At 41.3% G+C, this 14,027-nt stretch overlaps 1 pseudogene; it reads left to right on the top strand.

Moving 5' to 3' along the window:
• Positions 1–1,914: 1,914 nt before the first annotated feature.
• Positions 1,915–14,027, top strand: part of LOC105536619 — an 18,121-nt pseudogene continuing 6,008 nt past the window's right edge.

The following is a 14,027-nucleotide window of genomic DNA, read 5'->3' as shown; positions in this document are numbered from 1 at the left end:
CTTGTTGCCCAGGCTGGAGTGCAATGGCATGATCTTAGTTCACTGCAACCTCTGTCTCCTGGGTTCAAGTGACTCTCCTGCCTCAACCTCCTGAGTAGCTGGGATTACAGGTGCCTGCCACCATGCCTGGCTAATGTTTGCACTTTTTTAGTAGAAACAGAGTTTCCCCGTGTTGGCCAGGCTGGTCTCAAACTCCTGACCTCAGGTGATCCACCTGCCTCGACCTCCCAAAGTGCTGGGATTACAGATGTAAGCCACCGCACCCAGTCAACTTTAGTCATTTTTATTGCAGCATGGTGACCATCCTGTCCCTATAAATACTACGAATAATCTTAAAATAACGTTAGATGATCATAATGTTGGTTAGAATAATAAAGAATGACTGCCTACTGGAACTGTGGTAGAGTGTGAACTACTGTAGAGTGTTATACATATAGTTGTACTTTAAAGTCACTCCTGAATAAAAGTCATTACATTTATATTAATCTAATGTGTAATAATTAAAAGTAGAATTATATGTTTAAAATTATATGATCACATCAAATGATATAATCCATGGTTTTTCCATAAGGTTATCTTTCCTGAACATTCTATAATGTATTCATTAGCAAAGTCTTCTTATATCTTCTCTTAGGATAAAGCAAGAGAAGGGTTATAGTAAAAGAACATAGCCTCAATAAAAGCAGGAAATAATAATGGGAACCAAGATTAAGGAATTAAACAGTCTATCCTATAAAATATTAACTATTTTAAAGCAGAGTCTTGTGTCAAAGGTTGACTTTGAGTCCTCTATTGATCTCTCAGGCCTTCTGCATACTTTGACTGGACAGTTGACCTTATCACATTGTTAGGATAAGTGCTACACAAAGGCATCTTCTAGACCCTCCATAGCTCATAGGTGGCCCCTGCAAACCCCTTGCCTGTGTGTGTTCTGGAGGTGCCACTAAACTCGGTAACAGCATCAGGAGGCACAATTGGAAAATCTTTTTACTCGGATTTAATTATTGGCTAACTTTCCTTTTTTTTTTTTAGGTTATCAGAAATATCCTTACCTGTAAAGAGGTACAGATTTTACTCTCCGATCAACAGCTATAACTGTCATATTACGAGATTCCAGGGGCTTCTGCTCCTTGAGGCATCCACAGAATCATAGCATTTTCCGGTATTCAAAGACCTGAAAGATCACAGTGCTTTCATTTCAACTGTGAGACGTTAAGTAATTTTCCCAAACCTGCAACACTAAGTGATGGTGTAATAAAGGCCAGATTAAAAATCACTTGATATGCAATCATGTTCCCTCCATCCACTTTAGTCCCAAACACACTCACACACACTTGTCCAAACAGTTCCATCTTCAAGGGAGAGATAAATGCTTCTACAAGCCTCAAACTTGTGAACACAGACTGACCAGCACAGAGCTGGCTCACAATAGGGGCCAAATTAAAGTGTTTCACATGCAACTGGATCAAACTTTAAAGTCTAAATTAAAGCAATCCTTTCATGAAGGAAATTTTGTTTCAGAAGAGGATCTTCAATTAGCAGGGTATTGTTGTGCACGTCTATGGTCCCAGCTACTGGAGAGGCTGAAGTGTATGGATCACTTAAGCCTGGGAGGTAAAGGCTGCAATGAGCCCTAATCATGCCACTGTACTCCAGCCTGAGTGATAGAGTGAAACCCTGTCTCAATAAATAAATAAATAAATAAAAAGACCTCATACTACATGTCATCTCAGACCAGCGATTCACCTCTGAGGCTGATTAGTTCTTCAACACTAAGATTACCCAATCCAGGAGCAAAGAAATTAGTAACTTGATTCCTATGATTTGGAATGTGGGTGGAGGAATGAAAGTCATAGTTCTCTCTGAGTGAGACTTGCCTGCTCCTCTGGCACCTGATCCTGTCCTGTTCTCCAGCACGGTGTGTCTGAGGCTCCCTGGAGACTCCTGCATGGCAGCTCTGACAGTGACACTGATGGTGCTGAGCCCTCACCTGGCTTTGGCTGGGGACATGTAAGGTAAGTGCACACTGTGGGTGCTGAGCTGCAATAGGGTAGGGGAGAAAAGGAGTTAACTTTGTCACTGTGCCCAGGCTATGCATCTTAAAAAATTGTGACATTTTCTTCAAGGACCACCCGTCTTTATCATATGAATTCCCAATTATTTCCATAACAAAAGAAGGCTGGCTACTTGCCCTCTGCATAAGATCTGCATAAGGGGCCTCCATATGGACCATTCCTTCTCAGATCTCCTACACCAAAACCCCTCCAGCTTTGCATCACATTTTCTTGGGATCTTCAGAGGATTTATAAATAAAAACACTGAAATGAATTCCTCCATACAGCACTTCCCTTTATTATGTTGAGTTTTGCCATAAAAAAAAAATTCTCAACTGGGCGCGGTGGCTCACGCCTGTAATCCCAGCACTTTGGGAGGCCGAGGCCTTTTCTGTGCAGATCACAAGGTCAAGAGATTGAGACCAGCCTGGCCAACATGGTGAAACCCCGTCTCTACTAAAAATACAAAAATTAACTGGGCATAGTGGCATGTGTCTGTAGTCCCAGCTACTCAGGAGGCTGAGGCAGGAGAATCGCTTGACCCCGGGAGGCGGAAGCTGCAGTGAGCCAAGATGGCGCCACTGCACTGCAGCCTGGCAACAGAGTGAGGCTCCGTCAAAAAAAACAAAACAAAACAAAACAAAACAAATCTCACGGGGAGTCAAAAGGAATTTGAAGGTCTTTCCTAGAGAATCTTGTGTCATGTCCTCAACAGGATCTGTGAGGTTAGTGTGAGGATGCACCAAGAAGCCGCCCTGTTATCTTCTTTTTTCTCCCTTAACTCCAATGTTTGTAAAGCCTTTATCTTTGTACTGTAGATTTCTGACAAAAGTTGAGGTTAGTACCCTCTCTTTCTCTTGGGAAAAACACATTGGAGTTGAAGTAGAGACCCTTAGTACTTGGAATGATCCTATAGATAAGGAGCATCTATGGAGTATTGTTCAGCACCTTAAAGAACTTAAGGTATCCTCTGAAATGCCACTAATGCTACTAACCTAGCTTGAATCTTTCTAGGTTAGTTTCTCCTACATTCTCTGGCTTGAGCTTATAAGAAGGGATTCAACTAATGTAGGATAAATTATGTAAAATTCTATTTTTATAAGTCAAAATCATCAAATATCAGCAAATTCATATGGTTCAAACCATATAACTTCAGTGGGGTTACAGATAGATTGTAAAGGTTGCTAAAATCCCATAGGGCTGAAAGCCAACGAGCAAGTCAAGGGGACTCATTGTCCTACTGGGAATATATCCCAATTTTTAGAGCTGGATTCAGCATGCTCTCTGCTTTCCTTAATTATTCATGTCTGCTTACCTCTACCTCAAGTTCCTCTCTGTTTTTTACTTAATTATGTCATCTTCATTTCCGAAAATCCCTAAAGCTTGCCCAGACATTCGGCACTATGAGACCCATCAAAAGAGATCATTCTTAATGCAAATTTTTCTCTTTCTTACAATCACTTTATCTGTGATTCCTTCCTCCAACTAGAAAGAGGAGAGAAAGGAAGTATGCCTGAATTTCTCACAGGGAGGAGAAGGGATACAGCATGTCATTAGAATGAAAGGATGCAGGAGCTTGAGCCCTTTTCTACTTTCTAGAATACCCAGAATTATCAGTTCCCGGAACCCCGGTCTATTCATTTCGACCACAGGTATATTTCTGAGCAACTGTTACATTCTGGGCTCTGTTCTAGGCTCAGAGAATTCTACTTGAATAAGATAGAAAAGGTCCCTCTCACAGAACTCAATGCCAGAGGAGACAGACAATATCCCAGTAAATATTTAACAAAAAAGAAAAAGTCAGACAGCAATATTGCCTTTTAAAAAAAGACCTCAGGGTGATAGGGAAGAGAGATTTGGATTCACCCAACTTCACTTCACATTGGATTCACAAGTAGTGAATCTATCACAAAGGGAGATAGATTTTGTGTAGAAAAAATATGAGGGCCACAGGACAGCATAAGGGACTGAGAAGATTTCACCACATTTAGCTAAGACAAGAATAATAAGACAGCCATGTGAAGATCTAAGGGACAAGTGTTCCAGAGAGACAGAAAAGGGAAAAGACCAAGGAATGGGAAGATGTGTGTCGTGCTGAAGAGACAAAAAAAAGGCCAGAGGGGCTGAAGGATGAAAAGCAAGGGGTGGAATGACAGAAGATGAGGAAGAGGGACAGAAAGTCAGGAGCTGCATCATATTCGGCCTTGGTGGCCATGGTAAGGGATTACATTTTATTTAAACATATTGGAAGCTCCTGGGGGATTACAAGGAGAGTCCATTTGTATTCAATTTTAAAAATAATTCTAGCTACTATCTGGGGGTTGGATTGTTGGGGTTCACAAGTGAAGAACAGCAGAATTCTCCAGGGAAGACAGAGTTGTGGATTCACGTAGTGCAGCTGTGCCAAAGATGGAGATAAAGATAAAGTGAATAGACGGGATGTGTTTTTGCATGACTTGTTAATGAATTAAATGCAAACTTATTTCTAAGTATTTTTCCTTGATAAATAGGTGGATGGTGGTGCTGTTTATTGAAATAGGGAAGAATGTGGGAGGAAATGATTTGAAGTGGGTGATTAGAAATGACAATTGTGTTTATTAAAATTGAGATGATTTTTGAAATCACATGAAGCAATCAGGAAGTCAACTGAATATAAGAGAGGAGTTCATGGTGAGACCAGGGCTGGAGGTATTTATATTGGGGTTCTGTGTTAAATTCCAGGGAAGTGGAAGAAGTTGCAGAGGGAGATAGATTTTGTGTAGAAAAAATATGAGGGCCACAGGACAGCATAAGGGACTGAGAAGATTCACCACAGATGCTGGAGGAAAAAAAAAAGAGAGAGAGAGAACGTGATGCATGGAAATCAAAGAAAAATGATTTTTTCAAGGCGAGGGAGTGGCCAGTTGTGGTGAGGACCACTAACAGGTGAGTAAAGTGAGAACGTGACGGAGAAGCAAGTGCTGGGTTTGGTGGAGTTGATGTTTGCAGTCAATGGAGTATCCAGGATAGAAAGTGGATTGGACCATTTGAAGAACGGGTGGAAGAAGTGAAGCCTGGAAGTGAAGTCTGACTCTTTTGAGTAGCGAGCCTCAAGGAAAGACTATGCTCTGGGATCAGGCAGCCAGCAGGACCTAAAGAAAATTAATAAGGAAGCTGGAGAGAAGCAGGATGACCTGGGAACCAGAGACAGATGCTCAGTCGCTGGCAATGAAGCACTAGAAGGCCCCTGTGTACAGTGGTGACTGGTTATGCAAAAGGCCATTCGTTCATACAGCCAATATTTATCAGTGACTTAGAATATACTAGTTATTACTCTAGGTGATGAGAATGGAGTGATAAACAAAGCAAATCTGGTCTGTATCAGCGTGGAGCATTGTAACATTTTGCAGTGACTAATTATCAGGCTTATAAATTTTGGTATGGATATGTAATACCTATCCTATCATAGCTTTGGTATTTAAAAGTATATACATCTTTTGAATCTAAAATTCAAAAAGTGTAAGTAACTTACCCACTGTCACAAAGTCAGTGCTAGAAATCAGATTGCAGTTTAAATCTGAGTACATAGAAAGTCCCTCTCTTTGATGTCAGCACTCTACTTTTGTGTGAAGTTTAGGCATATGAATTATTATACATAAACCAATGTTTCTGCCCTCAAGTGTTTAAAATGGTAATTAGTGATAAATTAATAAAGGACCATTGCCAGATCATGATGTAGACATTATTTGCTTTAGAAGTTAAGGAATAGAAAAATAATGAAGATTTCCTTTACAGGGATTGTAAAAATAGAATGGTAATATATTAGAGTGATTATTATGTTATCAGCACTAAGAAGAGTCACTACTTACTTTTACCCTTAACAATAATACTATGAAGAATATATTATTGTTGGATTCATTTTATATAATTTTTAAAGGTTCATGGTTGTTAAAATTAATCCAAGTAGAAGAGATCATGCTTAAATTCAGATTTCCTGATTCTAGAGCCTGAGCTTACAACCACCGTTAGTGAATAGTGACTAGACTGAGTCTGAATTACTGATAGAATTTCTTATGTTCATATGTACTGGGTGTGTCTCAGGGTAGGGAAGAGGTGCAAGGTCTGCTAGTCCCAATGTAAAGAAGAAACTTTCATTAATTTTGCATTTATCGTTTGAAAACTTCCATATGTGCAGACTGTCATAGGCATGTGTTAAAGAACACAAAGAAGTATTAAATTCACTCCTTCTGAGCATTATTAGCAAGTTGGGCTAAGGTTGCCAAATAAAGTACAGGGTACCCAGTTAAATCTGAACTTCAGATAAGCAACAATAATTTATTTGAAATCCAAATTTAACTAGGCATTCTCTATTTTCATTTGCTAAATGTGGCAATCTAAGCTGGACACAGCATAGACTGAAGTGCTAACCACGCAAGCTACAGTGAGGGTAACTTTATATGTTTTTATTTTTCAATGTTCTTATCTGTGAAGAAGGTGCTCAGAGAATTTAGGAATAATAAGATAGACCTTATCTCATCCAAAGTGCTCTCCTCCCTGCTGTCATTTCTAAAGGGTGAAGGGAGCTTGTGAAGCGCTCTACTCAAAATCTGGGGACTTGCTCGTTTTTTGTAAACTATCTATAAGAGAATGCCATCTTCTTAGTTTCTCCCTGTATTAGTCCGTTTTCAGGCTGCTGATAAAGATATACTCAAGACTGGATAATTTATAAGGAAAAAGAACTTTAATGGATTCACAGTTCCACGTGGCTGGGGAGGCCTCACATCACAGTGGAAGGTGAAAGGCACGTCTCACACGATGGCAGACAAGAGAAGAATGACGGTCAAGCAAAAGGGTTTTTCCCCTTATAAAACCAGATCTCGTAAGACTTACTCACTATCATGAGAACAGCATGGGGAAAGACCTGCCCCCACGTCTCGATTATCTCCCCCAGGTCCCACAACACGTGGGAACTGTGGGAGCTACAATTCGAGACAGGATTTGAGTGGTTACACAGCCAAACTATATCACTCCCCTTCAGAGGAGACTTAACTACAGAAATGAGAATTCTGCACCTGTCCAAGGTTGGTAATTTGATGCGTGCTTGTATTGTTGTGAGTAGGAGACTGAAAGTTAGAAAATGAATTAGCTGAGGCAGTGAGTAGTGGACCAGTGACACAGAAATTAAGAATATGACTTGGTGACTGATTGGCAAGGCACATAAATCAGTAAAACTTGGTTCTGAATGAATGAATTTTACTGGAAAAATAGCTCTGCACTGGGACCAGATTCCTAAAAATCCTGTTTTATATGGGACCAAGATTTTAAATAGATAGAATATTGGCAGAGTTTTCAATGTACATCTCAAATGTTCCATAATTAATAGCAGCTTTTTAATCATAGATTTATCAGATGGTTTACACTAGTGGGTCTCACCCAGGGATAGTTCACCATCCCTCTGTCCCTCCCTGCCCTCTCACAACTCCCTAGGGAACATTTGGCAATGTCTGGAGCCATTTGTGGTTGTCACACCAGGAGTTTCGTCTGACGTGTAACAAGTAGAAGCCAGGGACACTAGTAGACAGCTCCTCTCATCAAGAAAATATTATCTATTCCAAAATGTCAATGGTGCCAAGGCTGAGAACACTGGTTTACATTGTGTTTCTTCTATAAACTCTAGACTCACAGTTTTTAAACACATTTATCTCCTAATTCAGCTCTTCATGGCTTAGTTTTGCTTGTTTCATTACCAAAAAAAACAACAGTTGCATAAATTCACTGCTTTCTTGGTGAATCCATTTAATCAATGCAGGTTCAAGATCTTCATTTTTACTTTTTGCATATTATGCACTTTATTTCAAAAGGTTCACTGTGTTCTTGATAATTACTATCGCTATTAACTTTCAAAAACTGGTCATTATAAGTCACGAATGGTGATGACTGTCACAAATATTTCTCAGTAAAATGCCTCAGATTTCTGCAGTAATTCTACCTTTTATACTTTTTATAATGTAAGATGCTTCTATTCATTGTGGTACATATACACCATGGAATATTATGCAGCCATAAAGAGGAATGAGATCATGTCCTTTGCAGGGACATGGATGAAGCTGGAAGCCATTATCCTCAACAAATTAACGCAGTAACAGGAAACCAAACACTGCATGTTCTCACATATAAACGGGAGCTAAACAATGAGAACACGTGGACACAGTGAGGAGAACAACACTTACTGGGGTCTGTTAGGGGAGGGCAGAGCGGGGGTGAGCATTAGGGAAAAGAGCTAATGCATGCTGGGCTTAATACCTAGGTGATGAGTTGATAGGTGCAGCAAACCACCAAGACACACGTTTACCTATGTAACAAACCCGTACATCCTGCACATGTACTCAGAACTTGAAAAACACAGTAAAATAATTGTTTAAAGAATACTTTCTACTCATCTCATTTTTACTAAACACAAAGATTTTTCTTTTTTTTTCTAGATAACAAGTTTTATAAACATCACATATCTTCAACATTTTAAATATTCTCAATGGATACATTTCACATAATATAACACAGTTCCACTTTTTAAAAAAAATAGCAAAATAAACATAATCTCACTTTTTCTTGATGATTCGGGATCATTATTATCAATGTCAATTTGGAACACGATAATATCCTTAAGGTATAGTAATAAATGTAAGGCTGTTTGCCTTTATCCTAAGTGAATTTGGATTGTTTTTATGATTCTCTGCTTTTCATTTTCTCTGCCAGGTTCTTTTACTTACTGACATTTCTTTGTTATTGTAATCAGTGTGTTCTGATGGTTATTTTCCAGAAAAGTCTTTAGGTGAAGGCCTGTGAAAGGTTACATTCTCCTAAAGAGCTAAGTGTATGGGTGCATGGGCTTTCTGACTGTCATTTGCTAGTCAGAGGACCTTTTCTTCCCTCATTATTTCTTTCTTAAATTATTATTATTTTACTTTAAGTTCTAGGGTACATGTGCGCAACATGCAGGTTTGTTACATAGGTATACATGTGCCAAAAAAGTTTGTGGTTCTGTGTTGGGGTCATGGACTCTTCAATTGTTTCCCATTACATTTAGTATAGATCAAAATTCTAACATGACAAAGATTTTAATTGTTCCCTTCTTGTGATTTCTCCAGTTTAATCTTCTCTTCTCTTCCTTCTCTTCCCTTCTCTTCTCTTCTTTATCTTCTCTTCTCCTTTTCTTTTCTTTTTTCTTTTCTTTTCAGAGAGAGTCTCGCTCTGTCACCCAGACTGGAGTGCAATGGCACGATCTCGGCTCACTGCAACCTCTGCCTCCCAGGTTCAAGTTACTCTTCTGCCTCAGCCTCCTGAGTAGCTGTAACTACAGGCACGCGCCACCACCCCCGTGCCACCACGCCTGGTTAATTTTTGTATTTTTAGTAGAGATGCGGTTTCACCATATTGGCCAGGCTGGTCTCGAACTCCTGAGCTTGTGATCTGCCTGCCTCGGCCTCCCAAAGTGCTGGGATTACAGGTGTGAGCCACCGTGCCCGGCCCAGTTTAATCTTTTCCCCTCCTTTCCCTCATGCTGTGCTTTAGTGAACTTTCTTCTGGTTTCTTGAAGAAGTTCCATCAGTTCTTTCAAGCTTTTGTGCATGGTTTTATGAGTACCTGAAATGTGCCTGCCTTTTTGTCCGGAGACACACAGGCTCCACTCTGCCCCCTGGCTCACACCCACTAAACCTGTAAGGTCACGTGTGAATTGTCACTCTCAGAGTCCTTCTCTGAGAGTGATTTAGATCATCCTATTCTTTGTTCTAGAACTCCACACTTCTCTTAACATTTCTCATTCCTGTATAAGGTGTTGTGTATTTCGTTTTTTGCCATCACTTTCACTACCCTTTAAGCTCCCCCAGCGGAGGGGAGAGGTCTGTCTTTCCTCTGTTTGGATTCCCAGGAGCACTAAGGGAAGCATTTACAGAATGGAGGACACAAGGTCAGCACTAAGGAAGCATTTACAGAATGGAGGAGGTGGGTCTTGTTTAAGGAATGAGTAGAGTGTGGCATGATAAGAGGGAGCAGGAAGTGTCTTTTGGGTGGAGGCTCCCAGGAGGAGGAAGTGCAAGTGGCAGCGATGAGGCAGATGATCCTGGTCCAGAGCCTTGCAAAGAGGCGTCCAGCTCAACTCGGCAATAGGGAACGAATCCCGAACGGTATTCCATGGCCCTCGCAGCTTCCCTCCGCCTCAGGCAGATGGGAGATGAACCCCTGGGATGCTGGTGGTCGGGGTTGGCAGGTGGGGGCCAGTCAAGGTGTTCCATCGCCCCGCGCCATGCCGAGGGCGTCCCTGATTGTGGGCATAGCCGTCACTCTTTTCCCAGGATGCCGCCCATGTAACCGGTTCTTCTTGTCCCCGCAGCACATTTCTTGGAGCAGATTAAACATGAGTGCTGTTTCTCCAACGCGATGGAGAGGATGCGGTTTGTGCAGAGACTCATGCATACCCCGAGGGGTATGCGCGCTTCCACAGCGACTTGGGAAAGTTCCAGGCGGTGGCGGAGCTGGAGTGGAGGAGAGTCCAGGAATGGAAACAGCCAGAAGAATCTCCTGGGCTACTTGCGGGGTCTGTTGGACACCTACTGCAGACACAACTGTGGGGTTTTGCTCACCGCAGAGGCGCGGTGAGCAAGGCGCGTGGGGGAGGGAGAGCAGGGTTCCTGAGAACGAAGAGGGAGGAAGGAGAGAGAGAGAGAGAGACAGAGAGAGAGAGAGTGCGCGCGCGCGCACGTAAGCACCCTGTGGGAGAGTATAGGATTGTGAGCAAGAAGGAATTAGGAGGGCTGAGGTAGGTGAGTGCAGAGTGGGGATTTGTCTGTGTCTGTTTTCGGAGGGGACGCAGGAGGGAGCTTCAGCTCGTCCTTCCAGCCCGCTGTGCAGAAATGAGAGGAGGGTGGGAGTGGTGATGCAGGGGCCTGGAGAGGGAGATCTTGATCGCCCTCGGTCCTTAGAGATGCAGGAAAGGGAAATTTACCTAGTCTGCTGTTGGCATGAAAGTTTAGGGGAGGAGAGATGAGAAGTGATAATGTGAGGGATAATGTAAGGAGGCTAGTCACAAACTGTCCTTGGTACACACCCTTTATGATCCCGAAATCTCTGAAATAAAAGTGTGTGATACTTGTCTGCATAAGCATTTTACTGAGAAAAAGTATTAGACTAATTTCTTTCTTTCTAATTTTAAGTGTTATTTTAGTTTTAGGGATACGTGTGCAGGTTTGTTCTATAGGCAAACTGCATGTCAGGTGGGTTTGATGTACAGATAATGTCATCACCAGGGTAATAAGCATAGTACCTCCCAGGTATTTTTCCTGATCCTCTCCCTCCTCCCATCCTTCACCCTCAAGTAGGTCCCCGTGTCTACTGTTCCCTTCTTTGCATCCACGTGTTCTCAATGTTTAGCTTCCACTTATAAAGTGAGAGCATGTGGTATTTGGTCTGTTGTCCCTATGTTAGTTTGCGTAAGATAATGGCCTCCAGCTCCATCCGTGTTCCTGCAAAGGACGTGATCTCATTCTTTTTGTGGCTCCATACTATTCCATGGTGTATTTGTACCACATTTCCTTTAACCAGTCGACTGCTGATGGGCATCTAGGTTGATTCAGTGTCTTTGCTATTGTGAACAGTTCTGCAATGAACATATGTGTGCATGTGTCTTTCTGGTAGAATGGTTTATATTCCTTTAGGTATATACACAGTAATGGGATTGCTGAGTCAAACGGTAATTCTCTTTTTAGTTCTTTGCACCACATTGCTTTCCACAATGGCTGAGCTAATTTACATTCCTACTAGCAGTGTATAAGCATTCTCTTTCCTCTGCAACCTCAACGGCATCTGTTATTTTCTGACTTTTTAGTAATAGCCATTCACACTGGTGTGAGATGGTATCCCATTGTGATTTTGATTTGCGTATCTCTAATAATTAGTGCTGTTGAGAATTTTTTTCTGTGTTTGTTGGCTGCATGTATGTCTTCTTTTGAAAAGTGTCTGTTCATGTCTGTTCATGCCCATATTTTAATGAGGTCGTTTGTTTGTTTTTTTCTTGTAAATTTGTTTAAGTTGCTTATAGATTCTGGATATTAGACCTTTGTCAGATGCATAGTCTGCAAATATTTTCTGTCGCAGGCAAGCAATAACTATCAGGGCCAGTGGTGCCAGAGTAAAAAAATTTACCAAGATAGTTGTAGGTAGAAAAAAGCAGATTTACTAGAGAAGGTAGGAAAATACGTTGCAAGGAGGCAACAGGCAGGCCAGCAGAAGAGAAGATGACTGCACAGAAACAAAGGCTTGCAGGAGATTTTATAGGATGGTTCTTAGGCTGCAGAGTGCTACGTGCAGTAGCAATAATGCCAAGGTTGCAGTGAGCTAGCTTACAGATGTCTGATGATAATTGAGTACAGGAAAACTGAATTATTTGCACAGGAGGGCTGTGTGTCCTGGACCATGAAGAAAGACAGACTTATAGCTTATTTGCTTTACCTTTTTGCTTTCTTCTGGTCCCGCCAGCCTGACTCCTTTTCCCAAATCAGGACTTGACATTTTCTCCATTCTCTAGGTTGTCTGTTACTCTATTGATAGTTTCTTTTACTGCGCAGAATCTCTTAAGTTAAATTAGGTCCCATTTGTCAATTTTTGTTTTTGTTGTGGTTGCTTTTTGTGTCTTTGCCATAGTCTTTGCCAAGTCCTATGTTCAGAATGGTATATTCTAGGTTACTTTCCAGGGTTTTTATGATTTTAGGTTTTACATTTAAGTCATTAATTCATTTTAAGTTGATTTTTGTATATGGTGTAAGGTAGGGGTCCGGCTTCAGTCTTCCGTATATGGCTAGTCAGTCACTACAGCACTATTTATTGAATGAGGAGTCCTTTCCTCATTTGCTTGTTTTTGTCATCTTTGTCAAAGATCAGATGGTTGTAGGTGTGCAGCATTATTTCTGGACTCTCTATTCTGTTCCATTTGTCTGTATGTCTGCTTTTGTACCAGTACCATGCTGTTTCGGTTACTGTGGCCTGTTAGTATAGTTTGAAGTTAAGTAACATAGTACCTCCTACTTTATTCTTTTGCTTAGGATTGCCTTAGCTATTCAGGCTCTGTTTGGCTTCCATATGAATTTTAAAGTAGTTTGTTCTAGTTCTGTGAAGACTTGTCAGTGGTAGTTTAATGGGAATAGCATTGAATCTATAAATTACTTTGGGCAGTATGGCCATTTTAATGATATTGATTCTTCCTATCCATGAGCATGATAATTTTTTCCATTTGTTTGTGTCATCTCTGATTTCTCTGAGCAGTGTTTTGTAGTTCTCCTTGTAGAGCTCTTTCACCTCCGTAGTTAGCTGTATTCTTAGGTAATATGTGTGTGTGTGTTGGAAGCGGGATTATGTTCCTGATATAGGTCTTGGCTTGGGTATTCTTTGTGTATAGGAATGCTGCTGATTTTTATATGTTGATTTTTTTTTTTTTAACCTGAAACTTTGCTGAAGTTGTTTATCAGCTAAAGGAACTTTTGGGCCAAAATTTGGAGATTTGGGGTTTTCTAGACACAGGATCATATCATCTGCAAACAGGGATAGTGTGACTTCCACTCTTCCTCTTTGAATACCCTTTATTTCTTTCTCTGGCCTGATTGCTCTGGTCAGGACTTCCAATACTATCTTGAATAAGAGTGGTGAGAGAGGGCCAGACACAGTGGCTTATGCCTGTAATCCCAGCACTTTAGGAGGCTGAGGTGGGCAGATCACAAGGTGAGGATATCAAGACCATCCTGGCTAACATGATGAAACCCAGTCTCCACTAAAAATTAAAAAAAGAAAAACTAGCCAGGCGTGGTGGCACGTGCCTGTAGTCCCAGCTACTTGGGAGGCTGAGGCAGGAGAATTGCTTGCACCCAGGAGGCAGAGGTTGCAGTGAGCTGAGATTACGCCACTGCACTCCAGCCTGGCAACAGAGAGAGACTCCGTCTCCAAAAA

The sequence above is a fragment of the Mandrillus leucophaeus genome, unplaced genomic scaffold (assembly GCF_000951045.1).
Source record: "Mandrillus leucophaeus isolate KB7577 unplaced genomic scaffold, Mleu.le_1.0 Scaffold1610, whole genome shotgun sequence".
NCBI classification, from domain to species: domain Eukaryota; kingdom Metazoa; phylum Chordata; class Mammalia; order Primates; family Cercopithecidae; genus Mandrillus; species Mandrillus leucophaeus.
Note: the sequence above shows the minus strand (reverse complement) of the source record. Positions and strands in the feature narration are given on the sequence as shown.